The sequence below is a fragment of the Augochlora pura genome, chromosome 8, assembly GCF_028453695.1.
Source record: "Augochlora pura isolate Apur16 chromosome 8, APUR_v2.2.1, whole genome shotgun sequence".
In the NCBI taxonomy this organism is placed as follows: Eukaryota; Metazoa; Arthropoda; class Insecta; order Hymenoptera; family Halictidae; genus Augochlora; species Augochlora pura.
The window spans coordinates 11,560,510-11,578,503 of record NC_135779.1 but is presented as its reverse complement, the minus strand read 5'-3'; the positions used below and the strand labels follow the sequence as shown (position 1 = coordinate 11,578,503).

The window sequence follows — 17,994 nt, the reverse complement described above, 5'->3', positions numbered from 1 at the left end:
AATATAAAACAATATGAACAAGAGAAAAATCATATGTCTTTTTAAAAACGGTATCTGCACATAAGAGGACTCGTCCTTTAACGAATGTTTGAAGTATAGTATAAAATATAGATTTTGCACTTTCAATAATTTGTAATAAAATGTACATTTAGCCAAATATTGCGAACGACAATATATTATTACTCGGCATTGAAAGTGCTAATCTTCCTTCTAAATAGTTCTGACTAATAGAAAGAGTTAATAAATCCTGTTTTATTTTTGTAAAGACAGAAACGATGTCGATATTGTTTGTATTAAATATGTTCATAATTACTCGCCCTAAAGTTGTGCATTGTATTCATATTTTGTCTAAAATTCGAAATAAAACTTTCTGACGCTATCCAATATATTTCTACTATATTTAAAAGTTTTATGTAGATAACTATCACAGTTCAATTCATATAAGCCTGTTTTGAAGCAGTTTTACAATTAACTCCACGTATAACTCTAAGATCATAGATTATTGTTATATTATTGCTTATTGAATCAATTAATCATTTTTGTACAATCAATACAGAGTTGGGTATCGTTTTAAATGAATATTTATCTAAAATAATTGTTCAATTGTATACTTTTTAATCGTATCTTTCATTCGAATAACAAGTAGGTATTCATTATTTATACAAATTGTTTAAGCATATATCTACACGTTGCAAATATGAATCCTGTTTCAATAATTTTTTAACCATGCGCCAGTGGTGAATCTATCCAAAAGTAACAAACTTTTCAATGAAGCAGTTGAAAAAAGACTTAATTATAAAAATTAACACGACATACAATAATTAATAATCCGTGCAAAAGAATTATATTACTATAATTCCTAGATGCATGGATTATTTTCCAAATAAATTCCTGCACAGTCAATTCTGGTTCGAACAACAAATAATTTCGTATACAGACGAAATTTTATTCAAACAACAAATAACTTCTTGTTCGGATGAATTTTTATTCGTATAAATTGTTAAAATTGTCGAGTACCGAACGAGTAAATCACCAACTTCGAGCACAAAAACGTAGAAAGAAAATTCGATTGTCCGACCCTCCCTGTCTAAAGTAAAGTATCTTGAAACGTTTCGTGCGCGGCAGCCTAAAAAGAGAGCCACAAGGTAGCTAGAAAAATCGATCGACCCGCAACGTCGTGTCGGCCCAACCGGAATTCCCTCCCACACCTGGTGTCAGGTACAAGTGATCCCGTCGCAAGGAACCTGTTGTGCTTTTTTTCGGAAGCACGACTAGTCGAACTTGTCACTCCGCGGGAGAAAGTTCAAATCCCCGAGCAACAGTTTCTAGCCAGTGGCACCGAGGTGCCGGTGCCTCGAACCGGTAGCAAAGTTGCCGATCCTCTGTACGTCAACCTCGCGGTAGAGTTCAGTCGTCCTTAACCCTTATAGTACCAATAAGTTTCTCGACTCGCTTTACTTTTCAGGAAACTGCCACTTAGCTACACATTCGGTTCCATCCGCTCACTTTTATTGCTACTTTATTATTGCCGTTTTTATTACACTATTATTCTGCTAAATTTTCATCTTTATTCGATTTTATTTAGTATAACTAATTTCCTTTCCTTCAGTTTTATTCTTCTATTTTTTTCATACTTATTTATTTCCACCATTATTGCTACCATTAGTTTTGTTTTATATTTTTTTTTATCCTATTTTTTTCATGCTTTTTTTACTTCTATCCTGATATTTACTATTGATATTGATGTTATTAGTTTTGTTTTGCATTTTATTTTGCTCTATTTATTATATATTAATGTGTTTTTTAGTTCTTACTCACTTATTCTTTTTATTATTTTTATTCTTGCTTCTCCTATATTCTTCTATCCTTATTTCCACTATTATTAGTTTTGTTCTTTATTTTATTCTATTCTATTCTATTTATCATACATTAATATCTCCCTTACTTTTTATTCACTTATTATTTTTATTATTATTATTCTGGTTTCTTCCATATTCTTCCAACCCTTTAATATTTTATTCGTACGAAGAATACCATTGTTCTAATATAATCATAACTCAACATTATCTAGCATATCATCTTTAATGATCATGTCATCCTTAAAAAGTTTTTGTAACATATAAAAAATATTTACATAATATCTAATTCTAATATCGCAGGACCATGTAATCGAGCCTAAACTGTATCAGTTTATCTAATTTTCCTTATCTCCCCCCTCCCTCCTATAAATACTCGTCGCAATTTTCTAAGCCTCCACACGTGGCGCGTAGCTTTTACAACGAGCTTTCGGAAAGGGTTGATCGAACGGCGCCGGTTTCGTGGGAATTTTTGCAGTTGCCATTGGGCACTTAGCGCGTTACGAGCCGTTCTGCGTTACGCGGCGTCGCTCGTCATAAATAACGAGAGAAAGGGGGGAGAGGAGGGATGCTGTTGCGAATGTAAAACGGTCGAACGGTTCGTCGTCGCGCACGGTTTCCCTCTATCCGTCGCGGCATGGAAACGGGGATACGCTCGCGGAGGAACTGGCTCGCAAGGCCACAATAAATTCGCATTCCCGCTCGCATTCATTCGGGGGCCCCGAGGATAGCAGACGCCTCCGGGACTCCGGGAGGAAGAAGCCGTGTCTCGCCTTCTTCTTCCTACTGGTATCCTTCTCTTCAGTCGGTCGATCGGCCGGTTACAGTTTACAGCGTCTCAGCACAGGCCGTGGATGGTCCCATTTCGCGCTGCTCTCCGCGCGGATGTACACCGTTAGATTTATTCAAACGCGCGAATCCGACGAGTGATTTCGAATGCCAGCCGCGCTCTCTCCTCTCTATCTTCTTGATCGCTCTCGTCTCTCTCTTTCTCTCTCTCTTTCTATCTCGTGACCACCGGGCTCTTCGTCCATTTTCCCGCCTTTCTTTGCCGTTCGTCAGCCCGGTTCCATTTTCTGCGGGCTCGGCTACGTTTCACCATGTTTTAAGATCTTCTGTTGTATTGTTTTAACACATTAAAGGCGGGAGTCGTAGTACTACGATTGATCTCGACTGTAGCTTAAAGGCGGGAGTCGTAGTAATACGATTTATTAGTTTTTAGTTCCTTTTTAATATTTCTTGTAGTTTTAAGAGTTTAAATAAACTTTTGTGAGACTAAATTTTTTATGATTACACAAAACAGCGCCCGCTCTAGGACGAAAAACGAGTCCAGATCCCCCGCCTTTAATGTGTTAATACATGGACAGCTGGCCTTTTTGGAAAACGTAGGATAGTGGAGCTGATTACTGCGGTAACAATATAGCAAAGTGCTTTTGGTTCGTTATATTAAATATTTGCCGAATATATTAAATATCTTTTACTCTTTTATTTTGTTTGTGACTAAAAGAGTTTAGTATGTTCTCTTTGATAGATATGAAGTTAATTGTGCCGGAAATAAAATTGAAGGTACAGCAAGTGGTCATTCTGCAATAGCGACCGGCTCCAGTAGCCTAGTTAGGCTTAGGATCATTTTAAGTTTTATTTGTCAACGTTTTGCGACATAGTTTTCAAAGAGATACTCTTGTTAAACGCGGTAACTTTTCTCAAAGAAACGTGTGAAAATTTTTATTTTCAAAGAAACATGCGACTGAGGACAACTTAATTCAGCACAACTCCATGTGACTGATTAAAAGTGAACTAAAATTTCTGTAAGATGCAATAATTTAAAAGAATTGTTGGAACTTTTTTATGTAAGACACTGTCTGGCTTCATAACTTAAAATAATAAAAACGATAGAATAAAGTATTAAATTGAATATGTATGTAATAATACCAAATCGAGCTTACGAAGAATTGATATACATCACTTTTGCTTTAAACAATTCAATTATGATTGCGTTGCTTCGCAATTAAATCACAAGATTTAATGTAATTAGACTTTGTATCAATGCACGGATTAAAACGATCTATAATTTGAGCAGCTAAAATAAAATATATGAAACCGGTCACTTTAGCTGGCTTCACAGATTTATTTTATTTATAATCAAATCAATGCCAGAGGCATTGACATCCGTATTTGATTTATATAATATAACACAAGTTTGAGTGGATATGATTTTTATAATCAATCTGATTTTAATATCAAACTGTCAAGTATTACACAATTCCATTCATAAAAACATTGGACAATTCGTGATCTTGTTAAAAGATTAGAAAATAATTCCAGTGCTAAAAACAACGCATAAAATAATTTCATGTCCACAATTTGCTGAACAGAAATATTTTGACTTCGACATTTTGATGTTTGCTATGAAATATTTTCTTTCGACAGCTTAATGCATTTAAAATTACTGGCATAAAAATACAACAGTCTTAAAATATAAAAACTACCACCTACATATTTTCTTGCGGGAAAACCTTGCACTCGCAGCGCGCATTCAGTCTATCGTCCAAGAATAGAAGAAACTCAAGAAACTCAAGAAAACTTGTAACAATTTTATTTCCAGCTCGACTATATTTGCATGCAACAGAGTGAATCATTGAAAACCTGCGTCGTGGACGTATTGATCCGCGAAACCTCGCCAGAAATAACCGAAAAATAGAGCGCAACGTATCACGGTATCCTCGGGACGGACTCGAGCATCGAATACCATTTCGGAAAGTATTTACACAGTGAGAAATGTGTTTAAAATTGCCGCAGCGGATTGAAACTAAAACGTGCTATTTACCATTCGAAGTAACGTTTCGGCAGATACGCGCAAGATGAAATACGAACGAGGGATCCCGGGGCACAGGGGCCGAACCATGAATCCAGAGAGGATGAATTGTGGGCCCTTGAGGAAATCTACCTTCTCTCTCTCTCTCCCTCTCCCTCTCTCTCCCTCTCCCTCTCTCTCTCTCTCTCTCTCCCTCTCCCCACCGAACGGTTCTTCTTCCTTTCCTTTCTCTGTTCGGTGGCCGGATGAAAGGGTAGTGCTCTCGATATTCCCAGCCTGTCAAAGTTCCCGCATTGTTCTGTCAGCCATCGATATTTTTCGCTCCGCGGTCGCTATACGGACTGCTGCTGCTGCCGATGCCTCGATATCGCGTGTGTGGAACCGTTCGCCGGACTTCGTGCGCGATACGTGCCCGGAATAATGTGGGTCATTCAATTTCCCGGGAACGAGAGAGACGCGTGATTTCGTTAATTTTTGGGAACGGGCTCCACTCGCTCGCGTGTCTTCTCCGAGGGGGCCGCTATTCTCTCTTGCTTCACGATCGGTGCCGAAACTTTTATGGGGCTATGTTAAAAGTGGTCGAACGTTTAAGAAAAATTGTTCGAGTCATGCCGGTAATATTTTAATAATTTCACTCTCGTTTGTGTTTATTAGTATTTATTTGAAAGGACAGATTCTTTTTCATTAAATAAAGCGATAAGGCTGATTAAAGGGTAAAAATTAAATTACATACAACCTCTTGTAACACAGTATGTAAATAAAATTTCAAACTTGGCTTGGTAATTCAAATATCTAGTAGTTGAACGTGATTGTTAAAATGTAGAAATATAATGAATTACGCATGTTGTATACTTATTTTTAATTTATTATTTTTGGCAATTTTTATCATTTCTTTTTAAACGTACTATCTGTAACAGGTAAAAAGTAAACGCGTTAACGTTATTGTAATAAGTATGTTGAAGTTATACAAACTAATTGTCTAATTTATTATGTAACGCGTAGATCTATTAAAATATTGTTATTTCAGAAAATTTAGATAGAGTAAAAACATAATAATTTATGATAATGAGAAATTTCATGAACATGTGCAGCCTCTCAGTCTTTAACCCTTCCTACAACAATTTATTTCACAGTTTCCTAGGTTATTAGCATTCGTTCGTTATTCATTAATTTCTACTCTAGACAAAAACGTTATATTTATTATATGACAACCTTCGTTTCAATGTTTAAACATTAATAATAGATAGGGAAAATTGAGATTTCAATTTAAGAGATGTGAAAAACGTACAGATTTAGTAGATTATGTTCCAAATCTTCATAACGAGATGAACTTCATAACAATATAATAATAAATTAAGAAATTAATACACGCGTGAAAATAAATTTTTAAAAATACTGCTAGCATTTTAATTAATTGTTATAGGTAAAGTATGAAAGAAATTCAAAAATATATGCAAATCGAAGAAATCTTACAATTAATCGACAATCAATAAGTATGTCTTGCAGATCGTCAAGGGCTTCAGTTTTTGCGCAGTTTTTGCTTGCAATAAGAAAGTTGCACGTTTAATTAAAATGTTTCAAACTCAATAAAGAACATAATCGTAATCGTAATGGATACAGAATTTCTTTACCGGTTTTGCAAGTCTCGCATTCTCTCAGCGGCTCGTTGAAATTATTTATATTCAAACCGGTTGATCCATTCATGTTAAAAAATGTGCTCCGTTTATGCAGGGTGGTGGATAGTACTATATTTTAATAGCTGAACGAGTCTCTTCAATGCGACTCCGATATTAAGCTCTCATGGAGATTCGCTTATTAAACGGAATATATTTGAACGTCCATAGGGCGATATAACGCGAGTTCAGACGTATTTTTCTGTTCAATCGAACAAAAATCGATCGCACTATTCTAGATAAATTTATTCTAAAAAAATCTATAAAAAAATCAAAATGAAATACAATTATTCTTCGAAATACTTTATTATTGATCTAGCATAGTTTATGAGAAAAGGCGCTTATGTTTTATATTATTTGCGTAAATTAGAGTTTCGTTCATTAATGTCGAATAGAAAAACAGGAGACATAATTTCTCTACAGCAGAATTATTAGTTTGAATACAAAAATAGATGAATTGTACAACAATTTTCACATAAACCTGTTCATCTTTTTTGGCCACACGTCTACGAATTATTTCATTTGTTAATATCTATTTAGTTTTTGATGTAACCAAACTATCCATTATTTAAGTTACAATTTATGAAATTAGTGTGTTCGCTCTTTGTTCTTATTCACTTAACACTTTATATCTTATATGTGTATTACACCTCATGCAATACTTATATATGTATATACTTATGTAATGATATATTTATATACTGTAAATGATCTCTGAGATGGTCGCCGGTCAGGCGGCGCACTGTTTATGTCTCCGAGATAAGGAGGTCTCTGTTTGGGTGATGAGATGGCTCGTCGAGGGGAGGAGGTCCTTTTTCGAAGAGAAAGAGGCAGTCGAATAAAGATCTTTGCCAAAGAAGCAGCCCACCTAATTTCTCACCTTGTGTCTTCTACAATACTAATATGCTTTATATATTTATATTTTACCATACCAATTAAAAAACTACTCATTCAGACATCCACCATTTCTATTGCAACGTACGCCTAGATTAAGAAATTTATTCATCAACATCCTATGAAAGAGTTTTCACGACCTCGTCAAAATATCAAAGCATCAAAGCACGTGAAACCGACCATTTTGACCGGCTCGCTAGGTTTAGTATTAATTAAAACGTATCAAAATTACCGAGAGATTCTACGGTCGAATAAAGAACGTTACGACGCGAACGATTTCATGGTGCCGATCATAAACGTCAATGCATTATTTCCTACGATTCCGGGTATTCGAATGCACCGCAACTGCAGCACGAGAGCAGCGCAACAACGGCTGAGCGTTACGCAATACGTGCATTACAATATCCTTTGATTAGTTCGATCGTTACAGTACGCTCTGAAAAATCTCGCCTTCTCCTCACCTAAATTCTTTCGCATGATCACGCGCCGGTGCAACGCGATATCTAGGTCCCGGTGTAAGTAGAATCGGCAAGTGGAACCCGGCTGCATATCGATGTAGAGAGTAGAGGCACACTTATCGATACCAGCGCTGGCAGGTATCCTCTCCGTAGGAGAGTGGTTTCTACGGTATTTTCTGCGGATTCTCTCGTCGACTCTCGTTAGCGAATCGAGGGAACGTCCCGACATCCTTACGATCACGCGCGTCACGTGTTGCCGATCCCGATCGCGCGGACTGACCCACCTTTCTGGCACGAACGACTCGCAACCTGAATTTCTTTTAAAAAAACCGCCCGATGGCGCGGAAATTTCTAACGCGATGCACAAGCCGTTTACATTAAAAAGGCGTCTGTTACTGTTGTAGATCAGAATACATTACTAAAACATTAACTTCTGTGAGCATTATTGTATAGCATATTAATTCCTCTATAATTGGGCTAAGCCAATTGAATCTTTTTCAGGTGTTAAAACAGTCGCTAAAATTTAGCTTAAAGAAATTGCAATTGATGGGGATAATATAGGAATGAACCTTTTTTTTATCCGAGCCTGTAAGGAAAATTGTCGAAACTCGTTTTAAGATCTTTCAGTCGATATATCAATACAATCGATTTCTTCATAAATGAATGATATCATATATTTGTATATATTGATTGCAGTATGTTTAAATAAACTAAAATGATTATAAAAAGAATAAAAATAAAAAAATTATATAGCAATATTAATTTTTGTTCTATTTAATTGTAATAAAATTCGTGCATTTTAAATATAAACGCTGCGAAATAGGACGAGGATTTTATCTTTTTGCCGAGCACCGTACACTTCGGGTCGCAGAGCTTTTTCTAGCGCAGGCCAGACACGCGTTGTCCGCTCGTCTCGATAAATTAACGTCTGGCTCCGTGCAAGGACCGAGCTTTGCACGGCGACCCGGAGCAAGGTAGGTCAGCATCCGAGTGAAATTTAGATCGTCGTCGCATAAAATCCCCGCGGTCCGCTGCAGCTCGGCGAGCAATTTCGGTCCGATGCTTATTTACAGCCTGCGAACCGAAGATTACGACGGCCATCGAACACCTGCTGAAATATGGAGCGGCGCCGTGTGCCGATGATATTTTTCACGATCCGCGTCGTAATTAGAGGCTCGCCGGAAGAGCTCGCCGAAACAAAAAGCCGGGGAAAATGGATCGAACGTAACGATAGACCCGACGGGGAAATTAGAAAAATGATAGGAAGCGTCTGGTGAACGCGGGGACGGTCGCTGGCCGTGTTATCGCGAGCCTGATCGCCTCGAACGACATATGATTACTTCCCGTAATTACCGATCGCCATTGATTTCACGCGAATACGGTAGGAACGGAAGGAGTATTACGCCACTAGGCGTCTTATTACGACAATGTGTTCCATGACAGCTATCATCACGCGTAACATCGATGCCGAACTATCCCGTATCACGGCAGATCGTCGTAAATCTCGCCGACTCGAGACGCGCCTCTCGGGATCGTTGAATTCATTAAAGCGCCATAGCAGGCTGATCCACCGATTTCGCTGGCCAAAGTTATTTTTCTCACTGAACGAGCTTGAAATCTATCTACTAACTCGTTTATAATATTTTAGCATAGTTAGAACTATTTTTAACATTGAAAACTGATTATTATTATGTACATCGTGTAAAGGCTACATACTTATTAAAGAAATATGTATTAAAAAGTATTGATCTATAAAAAACTATTATAAAATATTAAAAACTGTTAAATCTACCGTAAAATATCAATCGAAAACTATTTAAAACAATTTTATACTTTGATTTTGTCTCGTTCAATGACTCATATATCTATACATAATGTAATATACGTATATAAGTTTCCAGAAGCACATAAATAAAAAAAGATAATTCTGGCACACTATTGTTCAAATATTCCAATACTTCGCACGCCGAAAAATTTCAATTTTATGTAAGACTGTATTTTTTCCAGCTTTTTGGACCTAATGCTCCACTATACGTCATTAGCGGGATTAGAAAGCGGAATCGTTGCTTTTAGAATCGCGACAGCTCGGCTGCGTCGCTGGAACAATGCCACGTTATTATTTGTCATTAATCTTGATTTTTAACTTCGGTCGGTGGATCGGCTTCAATCTCGTCTCCGCCGGGTTTCAAGGAGAAAGCTGTCTTTGATCATTCCACGCCGCTGCCAGCGACACAAGGTTTCTACTATATTTGTTAATGTGGCAGAATCCCGAGGAATTCTATTACGGTCTCGATGCATCCGTAGAAGGTGTAAGCGCGCGATTGTTATTGCTTTCCATATTTTTCAAGGCGCGACGAATACCTGAGATGTTGGCAATAGAAGAGGATATCGAGCACGCGATGTGTTGATTTATGAATCTGTGTTCAAGTATTACAGTGCTTGTATGTGCGAATAAAAATGTTCTTTCTTTGGAAAAGAATATTGGATAGCTTTTTCATGAGATTAATTTTATTATTATTTTATTCTTGGCTACAGACTTGTTCCAAGGCAGTGGTGTTTAACACGTGGGATGCTACAAGGGTGTCCCGGTGATCGACGAAGCTAAGATTACTAGACCATCATTTTTCATTATCCTTGTTACTAAAATGTTGTGGAAATCTCCAATAAAACAAACACGTAACACACGATTTCATAATAATAAATTACACGCAATAATTTAGTCGGTTAGATCTACAATTTCAACGAAATATTCAGAATATTATAAGTTACCGAGATTAACAAAACGTGCTTTTTAAAGTTTTCTTATAGGCTCGCATAAAAAAGTTGGAGAACGAGATTCTTTCGATTCCAAATAATAGCAAAATTGGGAAAGGTTATTTGTTTTGTACTGAACTAGTGTAAAAAAGAAATCTCGGCCAGTCGATCCAGATTTAAAAAACTTATCGCGCTTGAAAGATGTCGATACACTTTCTGCCGGAGGTTGTACAAGAATGCCTTTTAGCTTCCTCTCTTCCTTGAACTGTTCAAAATTTTAGTTTCCTACAACAACGGGGTCGCGCCGTACTGGATCCCACGAATACACCGTGCTCGAGCGACCAGAAAAATCCCGATATCCCAGAATCGGTTCGGATATCCGGCGATTCTTAAATAATTCGTCAGGTATCGCGTGTCGTGACGTCCGGCAGTCCATATATTATGCAACGCCTCTCCTCTCCGTTCGGCCAGGTGCCCTCTTTCTCGGCGAGAGGTATCGCGTCGATCGCCTCGGGCTCGTTTGTACCCCGACGCCGGTTTGTTCCTCCTACCGTGCCGCGCGGATCGCGATAAACCTCTAAAACTTGAGAAGTCAGCCACGAGGATCGCGGCGTCCGCGGCGGCTGATAATTTGCAGGCTTTACACTTCAATAAATTCGGGCATCTTATCGGATCGTTATGTTTCCGGCGGTGAGATAGCGCAACGACGTTCTTCCTTCTCCCGGCTCCCCGGGCTCTATCGAGCCGACCGTCCCGGAACGATCGTTCGCTGACAATGAATCCTGTACACCCTGTTCAGCTCCGTTTAATGGCGCCCGCGCCGCGCCGTCACATCGCCGCTCCGCGCCGCGCCGCGCCGGCAAGTTCAACGATCGGGCACCGTTACTTTTCTAGCCCGGCGACCGTGAGGAAAGAGCCCTCATCTGGCCGACGCCGTTCGGTGTCCGCGGGACCAAAGGATTTTTGGCTATTTTCGACTTCAAAGTCCTCTCGTCCCCGACCGCCCTCGTCCTCATCTTCCCGCGGCGCTCGACACAAGAAGGAACGCGCTTGTCTGGCTAATTTCAAATGCTTTATTTTCACGACCGGTTTACCGGCATCGACTACCGACGCTAACTGTATAACTTAGGAGTGGCCGATAGACTGCGTAGACGTCTCTATCCGGCACATGCTCGTACCACCTATCTGTACGTGTGCTGTGCGCGGGAGATGCGGACGGAATCGTCGATTGTCGGATTTGCAATCGACCGGGTCCCGGAGACGTGTTAATTTAATCACTCAGTTACTTCTTATCGAATCAGATCGACGGTTCTGTGAAATGAATCAGGTCGACGGTTCTGTGGAATGAATCAGAGTCGCAGATTAGTCGATTACATTTTGGAATCGATTTCGGGAAGTAATCAGTTAGTCGATAATCAATTAATCAAAATAAGTCAATCATTATGAGATTGCACTTGGTAATCTGTATTCATTAATCAGTAATCTGTAATGATGGATGAATGATTAATTTATCTCTTCTTATCTACCATAATAACAAATTTTTTAAGTTAATCGTAGGAAAAAACGTAATCATTAAATGATTAATGTTTAATCTATGAATTGCGACTAACGATTACATTTGCTTCGATTATTTAAGTTATTCATTAATCACGATTACTTAGTTCATAGTCATTAATCGTGAACATGATTTCAAGTTACTCATAATCCTTAATCATTAATCAGATTAATTTTTGTCCATCTCTAGAACGTGAAAAAATATTGTGCACTGCCTTTTCCTATTCAGAACGAAATATTATTTTAGATGTCGAACAAATGTTTTCAAAAAGATGAGGGCGTCCGACGAAAATGTATAAATATGATTGTACATATGTAACTCTATCTTAAATATTACTATATGCAATCGTGGATAAGTATATGTATATGAATACTTTTTAAAACTTTACAACTTCTTTATAATTTTGCCAAAACGTTTAATTTTGTAGACGTTAGAGATACTAGTTTACTAAACAATAGTTGTAAAGTATTTTTAAAAAATTATAGTTGGTAGGGACGATAACTGATGCGACTAACTTATGAGAAGGATTCGTACACTGATTTCTGACAAATTGTCAATATTCGAGCAGTTATAATTTCGCGAAAGCGTGTCGTACAATAATAAACATGAACTCATTTTTAAGCTCAAAGCTTCTACTTGCACTGCGCATCGTTCATTTCCCTGTAACGTCGTTTTCCACAATGCGATAGATGGGAAACTGAACATATGCTTTCTTTCTGGAAAATGTTACGGATTGAAGGGTCCGTAAGCACAATGAAAAATTTGCATCGCTATCGACGTTAACATAGATTTCAAGACTGGAGTTTTCCCTTTACGATGGCCATTTAAACTTTGATGTGCGCTTTTTTTTTAGCCACTCTATTGAACTTTGAATGTACTGTATACTTTACAGTTGTACAAAGAGTACGAGAGCTCTAGGCGAACGAAATTGCTCCTTGTTTCTGTTGAAACGACTAAAACAGATTGTACATCAAGTTTCGAGAGGTCACTATAAAGCGGAGGCTTCAATCTTCAAATCAGTGGTCGATTTATTTGTGAACAAAATTATTCAATGGTCTTGGAGACGTTTCAATTTATAATAGCTTGGAGTAAACTCGTCTTCAGTTTTTCCCTTCTCCATGAATTGGAAAAGCGTGGTAGGAAGATCGATGAATTACGAGGGTAAAGACTCCAAGCTCTAAAATAAGCTGAGATTTATCAATAACTTTATTAATAAAAAAATGTGTAATTTACAGATATAAAGCGTATAATACCGTAATAAATTTATAATCTTAATACTGCAGCGAACATATATAATCGCATTGGCTTTCTTTCAATTCTTGCTTTAACATCTGCATTGCTTTACATCGATCTATGGTGATCTTTTCTTCGTAATAAATATATAAATATACGATCTTTTAATAATTCAATCCAATACTTATACAATTACTGTACGAATGCTTATGCGTGTCATTAGTTTCCGTAAACATTCTGGAAAAAGAATATATGAAAGATGTATCTTTTTCCTGTCTTGAAATTTTTGCTCTTAGAATATCAATTCGTTTCACCGCGGGTTCGTCGGATTCCAAATGACCGACGTACTGGAACAATTATTTTGTTGCTGTTTGAGGTGACTTCAGACGATCAGTTTTTAAATTACTGTCCCGGGTGAAGGATTTAATGGATATCCGTATATCATTCTGCCGCTAGCGCTTCACCTGTTTGCCCGATTTATCGTTTATAGCGCCATCAGTTTCGCTTCAACGTCGCTGCAATATATCCTCGGTAATTTATTACATGATTATAGTGCGTTGAACGTTTTAACATTCACCGTTTACCGGAGTATATAGATTTTATTCCCTACCTCATTAAGAGATAGTCACTCTAAGTTCTAGTTAAATTAAAGATGTTGCGCGTTTATTGGACGCGTCGTTGACCATTTTATGTCTTCCCGCATTACGTCCTGCACGAACAGTTTTGCTGGTCCGATGCTACGTGGAAATTGTCGCAGTGCAAATAACTATGCGGGATGGTTGTAGCAGCTTGGTATCATTAAGTAACTAATGGTTTAGTACCTCTCGTACAGGTTGGCCACTGACAAAAATCATGTGTTCGTTTTCAATCCTTTTTATGGAGGTTAAAGTGGCTGCGTATAATGTCCAGGGACGAGTAAAACTCATTGATTTTATTTATATTGGCGGCAAATCGATTATTATAACTTAGAACAAACAGCCGAAGTCCGATGTTTAAGACGTGAAACTGAAAAATATCTATTAATTATACTTCCAAACAAAATAATAAATATATAGTTAAAAAGAACATGGGTTTGTGATAGTTTTTTTTAGTTTCATAGTTTCATTCAGTAGCCATTTTCTTTAAGTGAAACGGTGAGGGAACTTTCTACAGTCAGGCACAAAAAGATAAGACACCCTATTAATTTGACAATTTTTATTTAATATGCAACAGCAACGAGGTTCATTAAATGTACATTTTGTGGCATTATTTTAGCACATAAGTTTTAAGTCCAGTAAATTAAAATGTCAACATTTGATGCGACTTTTATTTTGGAAGAGAGTAAAAATTGAATATAATTAGTGAGACAAAATGGAATTTTCAAACTAGTAAATTGTTGTTGCGAATTCCATTTTATCCACATATGGTTCCATCCTTTTGTACGATTCAATGTATTCTATTTCTAGATTTTTTCCAAAAACATCGTATTGCGTTGAAATATTTTACTTTTCCTGGCTCAAAATTATAAACAAAAGTAGTGTCAACATACGTACATACGATAAACCTAATTACCGTCAGATATTAAATAAAAATTGTCAAATCATTAGAGTGTCTTACATTGTCGTCCCTGACTGTAGTCGGACTTCCGCAAAATGGTCCATAGAAGCAACACAAATGCATAGAATTTCGTCTCATCCGAGAACTTTCCTCGTTATTTGTGCTACTTTTAATAAAATAAGTACAGCACGCGGCAAAGTTTGGTTTGTCCGAACAGAGAAGGGTTCTCCAAACTTCTGAATGACACTGCGCCCATTAAACAACATTGTTTGTTTGGTGTTTCGGGAAAGTTTCTACGACCGACATTCGCGTGGACAGTGTGACCCATAGATTCACTTGGATTTTTCAATCCTGGTTTAGGTCACTGATTAAATAAAACTTCATCCTACTCTGTCGATTCAACACACTCCTCTTCTTGAATTTTCAACTTGCCAAACTCTCTTCAAAGATAAACAAATGCAACTCTTGAATTTTTCATCGAAGCGTTCTCAAGAAAAGTACCGAGAGAAAATATGTTCCTTCCTAAAAAAATATTAAATATATTCAACTACGAATTTTGAGTTTGAAACTTTTACATTATGTAAAAGTGTTCTTGTACTAATTAATCTGCATATTTGATTGCCCAAGGGTGGTCTATTTCAGTACTCGCCCGAAGACCGAATCTTTAATCGCGAAAACGAACGCGCTCGACGAATTCCAAAAAATGCTGTAACGATTCGAAACATTCTCGAAATTTCTCTATCTGATACGATCAACGAGAATGTTTCAACTCGATAGAAAATATGTGAAATACTGCAAATTGGCTACGATCAAGTTACGCATGGATTACGCATAAATCCACCAGATTTCACGGCTTGATTTTTCCGGTCTTAGTTTTCGTAGAACATACGCTCGAATTGCTTTCACCAATATCTCTTCAATTAATTCACTGTATCTTCACGACGAAAATCCGAATTTATACTCGAATCCATTGATTCGATGCTTTTTCACAGCTACCGTAAGTCATCTTAGTTTATTTCACGATACTCTTTCGTAATGTCTTAAGCGGCCCCGTATTCCTCTCTCGAAACGGGCATTTTCGGAACGACAAAATTTACTGTTCTTTCATCTTCACGGTGTAGTGTGGAAGTTTTGAGCATTGTGACGTATGATACGGCGGAGGGAAAGAGGAACCGGCTACGAAATATTACCGATGTTTTAACGATGAATAAAGCATCGGTCGCCCATAATGAAAATTTTAGTTCGATGTCCTCCGTTCGAGATTCGACATACAAAAATACAATCACACCGTGTACATTTTTCCCAAGTTTATATCGTCGATTCATATTTCCTGTAGGATTTTAAAGAGCATGCTTTGAATCTCGACGGTCGGGTTTTTTAGACTCGCAATAACATAAATATGAAATCAGTAAAAGACAGCATATATAATTTTTAGCAAAGCCGGGAAATGTATTTTTCAAATTATATTAATTTAAATATACATTTTGTGATGATGCATTTACTAATTTGTATCCAGTGGGATGCACTTATACAATTTAATATATATTCATTTATTATATTGAATTTGCTTATTAATGTATACATATTTATTAATTTATTATTTTCCTTCTTCTTCTGGAACAAGTTTTCATCTCAGAATTCATTTTTGCAACACGCTTTCAAAAAATTTATAGATTTTGAATTAATAACGAATTTCTTCCACTGTCCTCCACTAATAAAATTCATAGTTTTAAACAATATAGTATAGATTCTTTTTCAATAATATAAACCATTGACAAATCGCTTTGGTCAATTGAATATAGAACATATAAAACAATGTCTCCTAGACATTGCAAAATATAAATAAATCCTCCAAGAAACCAATAAGAAAAGGAATAATAATTTGTCGAAGAAAAATGGTACCTATCAAATGTTCATATTTACAATTTTGATGTGATAAATTTGATGTGATACCATTCATATATGTAGGTTACTTGGAGAGTTCGCTTCAAATCTTGTATATGAACTCAATGAAACGAACTCTATGGTATAGAAAACACACTTTCCGAACCTAATCAATTGTTTTTAAGCATTCACGTTTTGTCAAGTTCATATAAAGATTTTGAAACGAACTTTTCGAACAATCTGATATAGTCAGTAAAAGTCAATATGAGAAATTGAATATATTGGCAAATCAACAGTTAATTAAATAATAACCTCAAATACGATACCATAGACCCTTCTTCGATGTTTTCATTGAATTGTTCGATGCGGAGCAATGTAGATCTTTGGCGTTTACTGTAACGGTGATCCCAATCGCTGTTGTTTACACCGTGGATAGCTGGGAGACTATCGGCCCCGAATTAAGAAAGAACGTAATTTGCGCCGGTTTGACCGCCAACAGAAAGGATTAGCGAGAGCATGGAAATATCAATAGCCCCGCGGCCGTCAATCGGTCGACGCACGTAATACTTGAGGCCGGTTCGGTTGTTCTCGGGCGCGCTCGGTCGAGCTCGGCCGGCCAGCATTGTCCCGTGTTGTCAGTTCGCGGCAAGCCAGCATCGCGTGTGGTTTGTGTGTCCCCATCCGGCGCGGCTAGCGGGAAAATGTGACAATTCAAACGGTTCGTCTCTGTCTTTCTGTGGTTAGAATTGGATCATACTCGCAACCCTCGAGAACATTCCGGTCGATTGGCCGTAGAAAATCAGCCGGCGTGTACAGTGTGTCGGTCTCTTACACCAGTGTCCAGTGTCGTGTGCGCGTTCACCACCGGTTTGTGTGACAGTGTTGAGTGTATTGTGGCGAAACGATCCGCGGCCGAAAGAAGTAAATCGGTCTCGTGAAATGGTCCGTAGCTTCTTCGTGTAGTTCCGACCGTGGAAACTAAGAATCGTGTCGGTATGTCTCCGTGTCCGTTGACTCGGGGTCGAAAGTCCTTGAGCCCGATGTTTTTCGGGCGTTTATCTTGATCGCGCGACAGCCCAGGAGAAAAAAAGCCGAGAGCAACCATAACTAAACAGTTCCTCGTTGAAAACGCTTGGGCATCGGTCGCGCGTCTTCTTCCGTGACGTATCAAGGTAAGCGTCGAACTGTACTTCGAAGTTTTGATTACGCGATCGCCCGTGGCATATCGAAACCCTGCGAAAAAATTGCGTGACAGGTTACCGGGACTATCACACGTCACAATAAATACTTTGATCAGTTATTTAGATACGGAGTAAACTGATAGTAATGTGTACGA

At 37.7% G+C, this 17,994-nt stretch overlaps 1 protein-coding gene and 1 long non-coding RNA gene across 4 annotated transcripts in view; one reads left to right on the top strand and one right to left on the bottom strand.

The window, feature by feature from the left end:
• LOC144474478 (ras GTPase-activating protein raskol-like) overlaps nt 1–17,994 on the top strand; it is a 328,215-nt gene that overhangs the window by 187,792 nt on the left and 122,429 nt on the right. The window lies entirely within an intron of this gene.
• On the bottom strand, nt 13,236–17,169 carry LOC144474119 (uncharacterized). Of its 3 annotated transcripts, XR_013494693.1 has the most exons (5): nt 16,971–17,169; nt 15,965–16,104; nt 14,060–15,296; nt 13,849–13,975; nt 13,236–13,753 (listed from the first exon to the last, which is right to left on the bottom strand). It is a non-coding gene; the product is annotated as an uncharacterized LOC144474119 (long non-coding RNA). The 3 variants fall into 3 exon arrangements; XR_013494692.1 differs by having other exon boundaries at nt 13,849–15,296; XR_013494694.1 differs by lacking the exon at nt 15,965–16,104 and having other exon boundaries at nt 13,849–15,296.